Genomic DNA, 12,908 nt, shown 5'->3' with positions numbered 1-12,908 from the left:
AAATCTTAGAACACAGAATTAGAATTGCAATCAAAGAACACAGAATTAGAATTGAAATCTTGGAAAACACAATCAAAACGATTCCTGGAACACAAAATTAGATATAAAATATTAGGACCCAGAATTGGAATTATGTTCTTAGAGCACAAAATTAGTATTATTCTTAGAACACAGAATTAGAATTAAAGTCGTAGAACCCCGAATCAGAAGGAAAGTGCTTGAATACAGAATGAGTATTAAAGTATTTGAATACTGAATTGGAATTAATGTCTGGGAACCAGAACTACAAGAAGTCTTCCAACATAGAACTAGAATTACACTCTTAGAGCACAGAATCAGAGTTCGTCCTAGAAAGCAGAATTAAAATTTGTCTTAGAACACAGAATTACAATTAAAGTCTTAGAACACAGAATTAGAATTAAAATCGTAAAACATAGAAAAAGAAGTAGTTTTAGAATGCAGAATATGATTTAAAACCTTAGAACATTGAATTAGAATTTACGTCTTTGAAGACAGAATGAGAATTAATCTCAGAACACAGAATTAGAATTAAAAATTTAGAACAGAGAATTAGAATTAAAGTCTTAGAACACAAAGTTAGAATAAAAGTCTTAGAACACAGAATTAGGATTAAACTCTTGAACACAGAATTAGAATTAAAATATTAGAACGCAAAATGAGAATTGAAGCCTTAACACACAAAGGTAAGTAACCCCAATTGATGAAACTACTACCGATTATCAGTATGGAGCTCCCTGGCCTCTTCCTTTGGTATCAAAACAACACCCCACAATTATGGGGGAGGTACACAGTTCACCAGGTGGGGGAATTCCACACCTTACCTTCTTCCTCTAGGTCATGCCCTCTAAGTGCAGATGTCCCTCAGGGCCCTTTCCTTGGTCCTCTCCTCTTCTCCCTCTCTGCACTGTACTCGGTGCTCTCATCAGTTTCCATCAATTGAATTACTATGTCTATGTTGATGATCCTTAGTTCGAGCTATCCTGCATTAACTTCTCTGCTGACCTCTAGTCTCATATTTTCAACTGCATTTCAGGCATCTCAAATTACATGTCCAGTACGCATTTTAAAATAAAGATGTCCAAAATGGAATTTATTACCTTTCCTCAAAACTCTCCCCTTGCCACCATATTCCCTAGAGGGAAATGCCATCTTCCTATCCCTCGCACTCCCAACCGAGGAATCATCCTGGATTCCTCCCTACCTCTCACGTGCCACGACACCCCTGCCCGTACTCAAAATCGCCATTGATTTTAACTTTGTTACATCTTTGGCCCTCTTCTCCATCTATACTTTTTCATTTGATATTCTCATCAGTTCTCACAGATTTATCTGTCATCTCTTCCTTCCACAGTCACCAATGGAGGAAAGTGGCCAAGCTAGTCATCTTTTCATTTCCCTGCCAGATATGCTCTATGGGCTTTTTCATTAAACCTCCACACCACTCCCTCCAAGCCTCCATTTTTTTTCAGCTTCCCCATTCAACTGCAAGCTCTTTGAGAACAAAGGTTCTTTCCTTTTCATATTTGTATCCTCAAGGATTACCCTGGCACACAGTAGACACTGAATATATTTTTGTGGCCCGACTGTCTATTCTAATGGTTCTTAGATCTACTTATCCAACTCTAACCTCTTTCCTGATCTCCAGTGTCACATTTCCAACTGAGTCCTGGACACTGCAACCTGGAAGTCCCAAAAGACATTACCATCATCATCTTCAAAATGAAATTCATTACCATCCATCCAGACAAACCCCCCTCACCTGCTTCACCTCTGTTACTGTAGAGGGTATCATCATCTTCCCAGTCATCCAGCCTTGGGGCCTAAATGTTATTCTGGACTCCTCACACTCTCTCCCCTTCCCTTCCCCCAGATCTAATCTGATGTCATGGCCTGCTGACCTAACCGCTGCAAAAGTATCTCTCCAATTCATCCCTATGCTGACATTACCACGGCCCTGCTTCACGGCCTCATCACCTCGCACTTGGCCTACTGTAATAGCCTGCTAGGGGATTTGCCTGCTTCAGATCTCACCTCATTGTAGTCCATCCTCCGTTCAGCCACCAAAGGGGTTTTCCTAAAGCACACGTCTGACCAGGTCACACTCCCATAACTACTCATTAAACTCCAGTAGCTCCCTATCACAGCCAGTACAAAATGTCAAACCCTCTATGGGGCCTTTTGTGACCTAGTCTTCTCTTACCTTTCTGGCCTTTGTATTCTTTACATCCAGACCTCTCCCTCCCCAGCCCCCCAACCACATTATGAGTAGTCTAGGGGCACTGGCCACCTGGCTGTTTCACAAGCAAGACACTCTATCTCTCATTTCTGTATTTTCTCTACCTCTCTCCTGTGCCTGGAGAATTCTTCCTCCACTATTCTATTGACTTCTCTGGTTTCCTTTAAGTACCAGCCAAAATCCCACCTTCTATAGGAAGGCTTTCACAATCTAGTGTCTTCTCTACTTATTTCCTAGTTATGCTGTATAGAACTTATTGCTACACCATTATTTGCCTTTTGTCTCCCCCTTTTCTACTCTCTCTGGCCTTTCTTTGTGTCCCTAGTAGTTACCACTGTGCCTGGAAAATACTAGGCACGCCATGAATGTGTATTGACTATTTGATCAACTGCCAGTCACTATATTAAAACCTTAAGAGAAAAAGAAAGACAAAAGTCTGTCTAGCTTGTCCTCAAGGAGCCCACACTCCAATGAAGGGATAGGGGAAAAGAGAGCATACAAACCACCATTGCACATACAAGATATGTGCAGTACAAACAGGACAGAATCTCAGAGGGAAGGCACCAGGATTGGGTGGGGGAAAGGGGCGGTGGCACAAAACTTCCTCTTGCAGAAAGTGGCATTTGAACTGAATCTTAAAGAAAGCCAAAGAATTCAGGGGGTAGAGGTGAGGAGGGAGGGCATTCCAGGAAGGGAGAACAGTCACACAAAAAGTACAAGTTCAGGAGATGATGTGCTGTGTGTGTGAGCAACAGCAAGAAAGCCAAGATGTATTCAAAGAGGATAAGAAGCCTGGAAAGAAAAGAAGGGTCCAGATCTCAAAAGGCGTCAAATACCACAAGGTATTCTATGGGATCCTGGAGATAGTAGAGAGGCTCTGGGGTTTATTGAGCTGATATGGTCACACTTGGTCTTTATTATTAAAATATCTTACATTTTATTTTTATACATTTGTTTTTAAAGCACTGAGACTTTCACGCAGTCTTTTTTTCCTGTTCGAAATTCTCTCCATCCTCCTACCCCATCTCCTACCCAATAAAAAGGCAACAAAATTCAAATTCATTATAGACATGTATTAAAATGATCACTGACAACTCCAGAAGACTGATGATAAAACATGCTTTCTTCCTCTTGCCACAGAAGTAATGTCCTGTACGTCCAGAAGGAGGAAACATTTTCGGGCATGAGCAACACAAAATAAATCTGATTTTCTTCACTATATTCATATAAAGGGTTCCACCCATCCCCCTCCAGTCAGATATAGAAGACCCATGCTTATCCACACAGTCAGTCAGTCAGAGGCATGAACAAGCTGCAGAACTCTGTTGAACCAATTAATGAACTTTAAGCTGGATGCAAACCTGCTGGGGCAGAAGCTAGGACTGATTCAAGATTTGGTCCCGCCCTGTGGAGGTTGGATAAAAGCAGCAAGATAGTATGGTACCCAGCATTCCAGTGGGAAGAAAGCCTAATGGTGGGGAATCTTCAGCTAAAGCGATAAGAGGGAATTCTTCGTGGGGGAGAGAGACTCTCTCTGTCTCATTCCCACCCTCATGCTTGATAGATCAAGGACGACCTTTTAATCTATTTCAAGGTCTGGAAAGATTTGTGCTCAAAACCACATCTGCACTGAAAGCTTACGAAGAGCATATGAAATCATACTGAAGACAGAGTAAACACCCTACAGAAAAGCACCTTCAAGAATCTAAAAAAATCCCAGCAGAAAGCTGAAGCATTCTGATAGGAAACTGTGTGAGGCTGCTGTAAAAGTGAATAAAAAACTTGAAGAAACCAGGAGTTGGGGGTAATGACCCCTTTTGTCACACAAACTATCTAATCTGAGCCCTCTTTCCACTGCCTCTTCATGTACTCACAACAGAACATGTTTCTCGTTCGGGATCATGTATGTGCATATATACATACGCATACATGCAAATACATATTCATACACATATCTCCACTTCTGCCTTCTCTCCCTCCCTCTCTCTCCCTCCCTCCCTCTCTCTCTCTCTCTCTCTCTCTCTCTCTCTCTCTCTCTCCACACATACACACTCACACACAAACATGCATATACACATGCATATATGTATGCTGGAGAATGAAATGGAAAACTACTCCATTATCTCACTGAAGAAAACCCCAAATGGGGTCATGGAGAGTTAGATATGACTTAATAACCACAATAGGAAGAGATATGGATATGGATCTTTAAAAGCCAATTATTCTTAACCTACCATCTTAGTGTACTAGGGTGGTAACCAGTGGCAACTCCTTCCAAAAGCTTAAGGCAGCATGTTCTGCCTGCTGTCAGTACATGTGGGAAAGGCTGGAGAGACTGCTTATAGAAAGGCATAATGACATGCAATGGAAAGGTCCTCCTTATAGCTATTCTGACTCCTTCTTGTCCCTTATCATGTGAGGAAAAGGAGCCAATTATTTCTCGCTGAACCAGAACAGTGAACTGATGATATTACAGTTTCCTGGAAAATCCTAGAGAATCAGCAAAGATACAAATAGACACCATTAATAGTATCAGCAAAGATACAAATACAAGCCATTAATAGCTTCAGCAAAGATGTAGTCTACACAATAAACACTCAAATATTAGCAGCATTTCCAAATAGTAATAAAAAGGAGGCCATTACAGGGAAATCCCATTCCAGATATTTTCAAAATGCATAAAGTGTCTGAAAATCAATCTGCCAAAGCACAGAAAAGATGTGCAGTGATTCAATTACAAAATACTCCTTGAAGTAACAAAGAAAAAGATGAAATAATTGGAGAAACTTTCCATGCTCATGGCTGAGCTGTACCAGTCTAATAGAAATGACAATGTAACTTCGGTCCGGATTAACGCAAAGAAAGAATTTCCTGAAGTGGTCACATTCTTTGAATTTACAGTGCGTATGGGATTGAGCTGGGACAAATTAACCATATTTTACATCACTGTACCTACAAATAGTGCACATTCCAAGAAAACCAACTGGGTGAGTTTCATTTTTCACACTAGTCAGATCCTAGGTGTACTATCAAAGTCAAATTATACCTTCAGTGCCATGCAGATCAAATTATCAAAGTCTATTTTAAAACCTTGGCAAATTCCCCAACTGGTAAATGGTCAGAGGATATCCACAGGCACTTTTCAGAGGAAGAAATTAAAGATATCTAGAGTCATATGGAAAAATGCTCTAAATCACTATGGATTACAGAGATACAAATCAAAACAACTCTGAGATATCACATCAAACCTATCAGACTGTCTAACGTGACAAAACAGGGAGATGATAAATGTTGGAGAAAATGTGGCAGAGTTGGAACACTAATTCATTGTTGGTGGAGCAGTGAGCTTATCCAGACAGTCTGGAGAGCAATTTGGAACTATGCCCAAAGGGCTACAAAAATGTGCACACTCTTTGAGGCAGCAAGACCACTTCTAGGAGTATACCCCCAAGAGATCATAAAAATGGGAAACGGTCCCACATGTGCAAAAATATTTGTAGCAGCACTCATTGTGGTGTTCAAAAACTGGAAATCAAGGGGATGCCCATCAATTGGCAAATGACTGAATAAATTATGATACATGAATATAACAGAATACTACTGTGCTATAAGAAATGATGAACAGGAAGACTTCATAGAGGCCTAGAAAGACTCATATGATCTGATGGTGAGGGAAAGGAGCAGAATCAGAACATTGTACACAGCAGCAACTACAGTGCGAGAGGATTTTTTCTGATAGGCTTAGAAATTCATTGCAGTGCAAAGACGTAAAAACTTCTCAATGGTCTTTTAATGCAAAATGTCTTCCACATCCAGAGAAAGAGCTATGAAATTCAATCGCAGAATGTAGCAGAACATTTTCTTTTGTATTACGTTTTGGTTTGTTATATGAGTTCTCCCATTCATTTTAATACTTATATGCAACGTGACTATGGGGAAAACGTGCTAAATACGAATCCATGTGTAGAACCGAAATAAAATTGTATGCAGTCTCAGGAGGGAGGGAGGAGGTAAGAGGGAAAAAGGGAGAGGGAGGGGACAAAATCTAAGTTATATGGTAGTGATTGTAAAACATTGAAAATAAATTGTAAAAATAAAGTAAAAGTAATAATGTGGAAATAATAGAAATATTTCTAATGAGACGCTACTTCAGAGGGTCCTGTCCTCTAGCTCTGAAAAGTGTATACATACCCTGAGGTAAGGTTGTGTTTCGTGGCTTATACATTGGAACAATGTCTGGCCATATGAGACTCTGGGAAGCAGGTAAGGAGTCCCCTGGCTTTGACAACCAAGACGTTGGTGCTTCTCTCTCTGGTCACTGTGTATGTATTGCTTATGGGGAAGCCCTGTCTGTTGATCTTTACTTCTCTGTATTTTCTCTGTAGTTCATGGTGCCCACTTTTTTCCCTGCACTAAATGAATAATATATGTGCTTGATTCAACTGATTGTTGGACCCTCAAAGAAAAACTTTGTTAGAATAATAACACAAACACTTTTTTAAAAATGGGATTGAGAATGCCAAGGGAAGAGATGATAAGGGTTCATGGAAAAAGGGTAATAATTCTTCCAAAGCTTGAACTGCATTGTAAAGCTTGTTGTTCTTTAATCATTTTCAGCTGTGTCCAACTCTTTGTGACCCCTTTTGGGGTTTTCTTGACAAAGATACTGGAGTGCTTTCCCATTCCCATGTCCACCTAGAGGGAAGGTACAAGGTGGGCTTTATCTCTTCATGCGAGAAAGGAGTAAAGAAAGAGATAATAGCAGAAACCATCTGTGCCATGGAAAAGAGAGGAAAAGGTGGAGATCATGGCAAATGGCTTCTATTTTTAAGTAAAATATGAAACAAGATTGTGAGCTGATAGGGTAGAGGAGGGGGAGCCATGGGAAGGTTGAGGAGGGATTCTTTGGAAGAGCCACCATGGAGAGAGGGAGAGTGAGGTTGATAGGGGAAGGTCAAAGGTTCACCTAACTTAGTTGAGTTTGGGTAACTCATTTGCAGTAGACCCAGTCAAAATGATTTCCAGATATTTTCCATCTTCATTCAGCAGCAGTGTTTGATGGGAGCATTTTAAGACTGATTGGGTCTAGGGACCCAAGAGAAAAGAAGAACGTAGAGTTGAATTGGTTTTCCAAGGGGTCAAGATGCAGTGGTCAATGCAAAGAAAAGGTTTGGGAGATAACTGAGGAAATAAAAGTCATGGTGTGGAAGAAGAGTAGGGTTTTGTAAAGGAAGGTGGTGGGAGAGGTGAAAGATAAGGATATTTCAGAATTCTTGAATACAGAGGTCATGCATATGTGGGTGATGCCAATATCATGAGTTTGCCCTTCTTTGTGTATGGCTGAAGTGGGGTAGAGCCATGGAAAGTGTAGTCCTTGTGTAGTAGGGTTTTTGAGAGAAAAAAAAAATCAAATAATTATTATACACATAGACACAGACAGACAGACACACGCAGAGGGAAGTCCCATAGAATGAGGGCATAAGTTGGGGAGGAGGGTAAGATTGTGAAGCAGATAATGAGCTGAACTGTGGAAGGAAGTGGAGTGACCTAGTTGGGGTGTGAGACCCAGAGGCAGGGCTGTAGACAATAGGTACCAGGATTTTGATTAGCTGGTAAAGATACATTTCATTAATCTCAAAGAAGGAGAGGTTGCTATGTGATGGAGGTAAGGGGAGAACCTGACTATCTAGATAAAAGATTCACCAGTTCTACCCAAGTACACAGACCAGAGCATACCCTTTCTGCTTTAAGGACAACCTTGAACTCCTGCTGTGTATTCAGCATTCAGATCCAAACAGCAGCTAACCTCCAATAAAGGCATTTCACTCCAGGTATCATTCTCTCATATTAGTCCTATTTCTTATATAACACTTTCCAAAATCATAATGGAAGAAATCAAGCATAATACTATCATAATAGTATGAATTTTAAACAAAGACCGCAAACAAAAACTTATTGCCATGTAAATAACATTCATCCTTTTGAACACATTGTGATATATCTTAGAGCAATATAAAACAAGGAGAAGCAAAATTGTTTCTCTCTTCTATACTAGATGTACTCAGAGACTAGTATAGGATAAATAAAATCCAGCTACATCTATAGTTACCAAAACGGCTCTTGCTCTTGATGTCTATGAACATTTTGGCTGATCTACGGGTGCTGGATGGCTTCCTACAAAGCATAATTACTAGGAAGAGAAGGCAGAAATTTGATATTAGAAGAAAGGAAGGAATGTGTGTCCCTGTTAGCCCAGTCATTTACACTAAGTTCCCATACTAATCCTTTTTTGTCCGTCTCAATTCAGGCCCGATAAATCGAAAGGGAAGGACTTTTTGAAGACCTCTCAAGTCATACCACCTGGCTCATCTCATCTAATGCCCTCCCATTCAGGTATGGATGAGCTGTGGTACCTAACTGTGCTTTTGGAAGCAATCCAATACTTTATTTTCCAGTCTCCCCTGACGACTTTCTTGGTTTTTCCCCCGTTTTGGTCCTCCTATTATTGCTCATGGTCTGAATTCTATGGTTGCTATAGGATGGCACTGAGGGGAACCACTGGTACCAAAGGATCCCTGAAGGAATGCCCATGGTACCAGTGCGGGCTGTGCTCTGGCCAGGACTGGGTGTAGGGTTCATAGAACATGAAGATCTTCCCTATACACATACGGTCTCTGTGACTACACATCTTCCCTTCTGCTTTCCCAGGTCTAAAGGTACACAGGTATTTTGTCTCATCAATCACAGAAGTATTGGTCCTTTGAACTCTGCTCTAGTTCCCAGTTGTTACACATCCGGTGCTGAGTCAATTTGAGTCAGTTAGGCACTGAGTTAGTTGGGCACTGGCACCTTTGGCATTAAGCCAGTTTAGGTGCTAGGCCAAGCAGGCTTTCAAGCCTTTCGGCACTGAGCCCATCAGGTGACAAGTCTTTGTTTGAAAACTGTATATATTCTTGAATATTGCTTTTGCCTGGGGGCTCACAGAGGGGAAGGGTGTTTCACCTGGAATCTTTTTGATTTACCATATTAGGGACACTGAGTACCCAGTATCAAGATTCCTCATCCACTTACTACCCTTCTGTGAAGGAGAACTCATAAGTAAGTGTCCAGGTCTGGTGCTGTATGTAAATATTTGCGTTACTCTGTTAAGCTTTGTTTTTCTATATTTCTTCAATGAGGTTCTTTATTGTACATGTATGCAGAATAAATGTTGTGCTGGTTTAGTTTCGAGTGAAGATTGCTTATCATACTAAGCTATTAGATCCTTAATATCTGCATCCATATAATATTATATATACTTATACAAATGTTTGGAGAAATTTATAGCAGTAGCTCATATGGCATTGACGACACACTGCCGTCTGTTCCTATCCCGTTGAATGTAAATAGTTGGTGGTGCGTGCACCTCCAGAGGTCCCACGGTTTTAGAGAGCACGACTGGGATGAATTCCCTACCTGCTTTTGCTTTCAGGAAGGGCATCACCAAATTGAGTACGTCTCTCTGTCTGACCCTGAAGCGGGAGAGAACGGCATCGGGAAAACCTCCACAAGGGTCAGCTGAGAATCCCTCGCTTCCAGCTGGTGAGTTCCCCAAATTTCCCGTCGCCTGTGCACAGGCCACTGGCCCCGTGAGGCCATGCTCGTCCAAGCTACAAAGGCCTTCCTGCAGAGCTGCTGTCTGCAGACTCAGGGGCTCCAAGTTGAGGCGGCCTGCCAGCCAGCCTTCCAGAGGGCTGAATGGGAGCCGAAACTACGCCCCCACTGTTCAACCTGGACTCCAGCTTCCTCTCGCCCCGGCCCTGCATTCCGCGGTTGCCATTGCGACCCCCAGAGTTGGCGGAATTGATGGATTCAAGGTTCCAGACCCAGGGCAGACAAAGGGAAGCCTGAGCAGCCCTGCACCCGCCCTCCTGGTCACGATGATTACCACCACGCTTGGATGCTCCCCCTGGCCCTCCTGGCCTCTGCAAGTCTCCTTCTCAAGCTCTCCCAGCCCCAAGGAGGCAAACTTCTCGGAACTCCTTTAGAGTGCAGCGAGTTGGACAATTGACCAGGTGGCCACCAGACCCGCTAAGGACAGGAGAAGGTCCCGGGAACTCAAGTCCATCTCCGTCAGTGTCGGAAAGACTAGGTCTGGCCCCTCCTTGTCTCTGGACAAAGGAATGACCCTTTTTTTTCCTCCGAGCCCCACCCCCCCTTGGTCCACCCCGCTTCCTGTCCTACGAACTTTCCCTGGACTCTCCCCACGCACCAGGCTCGCCCTTTCCCCGGGGACGTGGATCCAGTTTGTATTCTAGGGGAGGGAACCCGAGCCACTACTGAGTAGGGAGCCCAGATGGGGCGGAGGGGACAGTGCCCACGCCAGCCTTGGCCTGCTGAGGGAAGCGAGGCAGCAGAGCGTGTGACCATCCTTCTGCCAATCCTAAGGTTGAGGAGGATCCAGTCAGCCTCAGCAGAGCCTGGAAATGAAGATTACTAAGACCATGGGTCAGTCAGGTGGTTCGCTCCTAGGGTTGCTAGTCCAGGTTCACTACGGGCAGCTAGGCTCGTGGCAGCAGGTTCTGTGGGGAGGGTCGGGTCCCAACTTGGTGGGAGGCATTAATGGCTGTTTTGAGAGGTCCACGGGTAACCAGGCCTGGACCCTCTTTGCTGCGGTATTGCAGGCTGCCTGCTGAGGCATGGGGCGGACAAACACTCGGGATATTGCAGCCACACATCCATAAATAAATAAATAAGTAAATGAGCTAGGGAATGCATAAATTCATGAATGAATAAATGCATAAATGAATAAATGCATAAATGAATACATTCATAAATGAATAAATGCATAAATGAATAAATTCATAAATGCATAATTGAATAAATGCATAAATGCATACGTGAATAAATGCATAAATGAATACATTCATAAATGAATAAATGCATACATGAATTAATGTATAAATGCATAAATGCATGAATGAATGAATTCATAAATGCATAAATGAATAAATGCACAAATTCATAAATGAACAAATGCATGAATTAATAAATACATAGATGGATAAATTCATTGATGAATAAATGAATGAATAAATGGATGAATGAATAAATGAATGAAGGAATGAATGGTTTCGAGTGAAGATTGCTTATTACAGTAAGCTATTAGATCCTTGATATCTGCATCCATATAATATTTTATACATATGTGTGTGTGCATACATACACAAATGTCTGGAGAAATTTATAGCAGTAGCTCATATGGCATTGACGACACACTGCCGTCTGTTCCTATCCCGTTGAATGTAAATAGTTGGTGGTGCGTGCACCTCCAGAGGTCCCACGGTTTTAGAGAGCACGACTGGGATGAATTCCCTACCTGCTTTTGCTTTCAGGAAGGGCATCACCAAATTGAGTACGTCTCTCTGTCTGACCCTGAAGCGGGAGAGAACGGCATCGGGAAAACCTCCACAAGGGTCAGCTGAGAATCCCTCGCTTCCAGCTGGTGAGTTCCCCAAATTTCCCGTCGCCTGTGCACAGGCCACTGGCCCCGTGAGGCCATGCTCGTCCAAGCTACAAAGGCCTTCCTGCAGAGCTGCTGTCTGCAGACTCAGGGGCTCCAAGTTGAGGCGGCCTGCCAGCCAGCCTTCCAGAGGGCTGAATGGGAGCCGAAACTACGCCCCCACTGTTCAACCTGGACTCCAGCTTCCTCTCGCCCCGGCCCTGCATTCCGCGGTTGCCATAGCGACCCCCAGAGTTGGCGGAATTGGTGGATTCAAGGTTCCAGACCCAGGGCAGACAAAGGGAAGCCTGAGCAGCCTTGCACCCGCCCTCCTGGTCACGATGATTACCACCACGCTTGGATGCTCCGCCTGGCCCTCCTGGCCTCTGCAAGTCTCCTTCCCAGGCTCTCCCGGTCCCAAGGAGGCAAACTTCTCGGAACTCCTTTAGAGTGCAGCGAGTTGGACAATTGACCAGGTGGCCACCAGACCCTCTAAGGACAGGAGAAGGTCCCGGGAACTCAAGTCCATCTCCGTCACTGTCAGAAAGGCTAGGTCTGGCCCCTCCTTGTCTCTGGACAAGGGAATGACCCTTTTTTCCCCCCAGCCCCACCCCTCTTGGTCCACCCCGCTTCCTGTCCTACGAACTTTCCCTGGACTCTCCCCACACACCAGGCCTGCCCTTTCCCCGTAACTTGGATCCAGTTTGTAGTCTAGGGGAGGGAACCCGAGCCACTACTGAGTAGGGAGCCCAGATGGGGCGGAGGGGACAGTGCCCACGCCAGCCTTGGCCTGCTGAGGGAAGCGAGGCAGCAGAGCGTGTGACCATCCTTCCGCCGATCCCGAGGTCGAGGAGGATCCGGGAGGATCCAGTCAGCCTCAGCAGAGCCTGGAAATGAAGATGACTAAGACCATGGGTCAGTCAGGTGGTTCGCTCCTAAGGTTTCCAGTGCAGGTTCAGTACGAGCAGGGAGGCTCGTGGCCGCAAGGTCCGTGGTGAGGGCCAGGTCCGAACTTGGGAGGCGCAGTTGACGGTTATTTTGAGACGTAGGCGGGTAACCAGGGCTGGGACCCTCTCTGCTGCGGTATTGCAAACTGCCTGCTGAGGCATGGGGAGGAGAAACACTCGGGATATTGGAGCCACAAATTAATAATATGAGTGAGTGAATGAA

At 43.8% G+C, this 12,908-nt stretch overlaps 1 long non-coding RNA gene across 1 annotated transcript in view; it reads left to right on the top strand.

Annotated features, from left to right (window-relative positions):
• Positions 1-10,989, top strand: part of LOC140515411 (uncharacterized) — a 35,297-nt gene extending 24,308 nt beyond the window's left edge. The window contains exon 2 of the long non-coding RNA XR_011971016.1: positions 8,565-10,989. This is a non-coding gene — a long non-coding RNA (uncharacterized lncRNA). The remainder of the gene's footprint in view (positions 1-8,564) is intronic.
• Positions 10,990-12,908: the final 1,919 nt, after the last annotated feature.

The sequence above is a fragment of the Notamacropus eugenii genome, chromosome X (genome assembly GCF_028372415.1).
Source record: "Notamacropus eugenii isolate mMacEug1 chromosome X, mMacEug1.pri_v2, whole genome shotgun sequence".
NCBI lineage: Eukaryota > Metazoa > Chordata > Mammalia > Diprotodontia > Macropodidae > Notamacropus > Notamacropus eugenii.
Note: the sequence above shows the minus strand (reverse complement) of the source record. Positions and strands in the feature narration are given on the sequence as shown.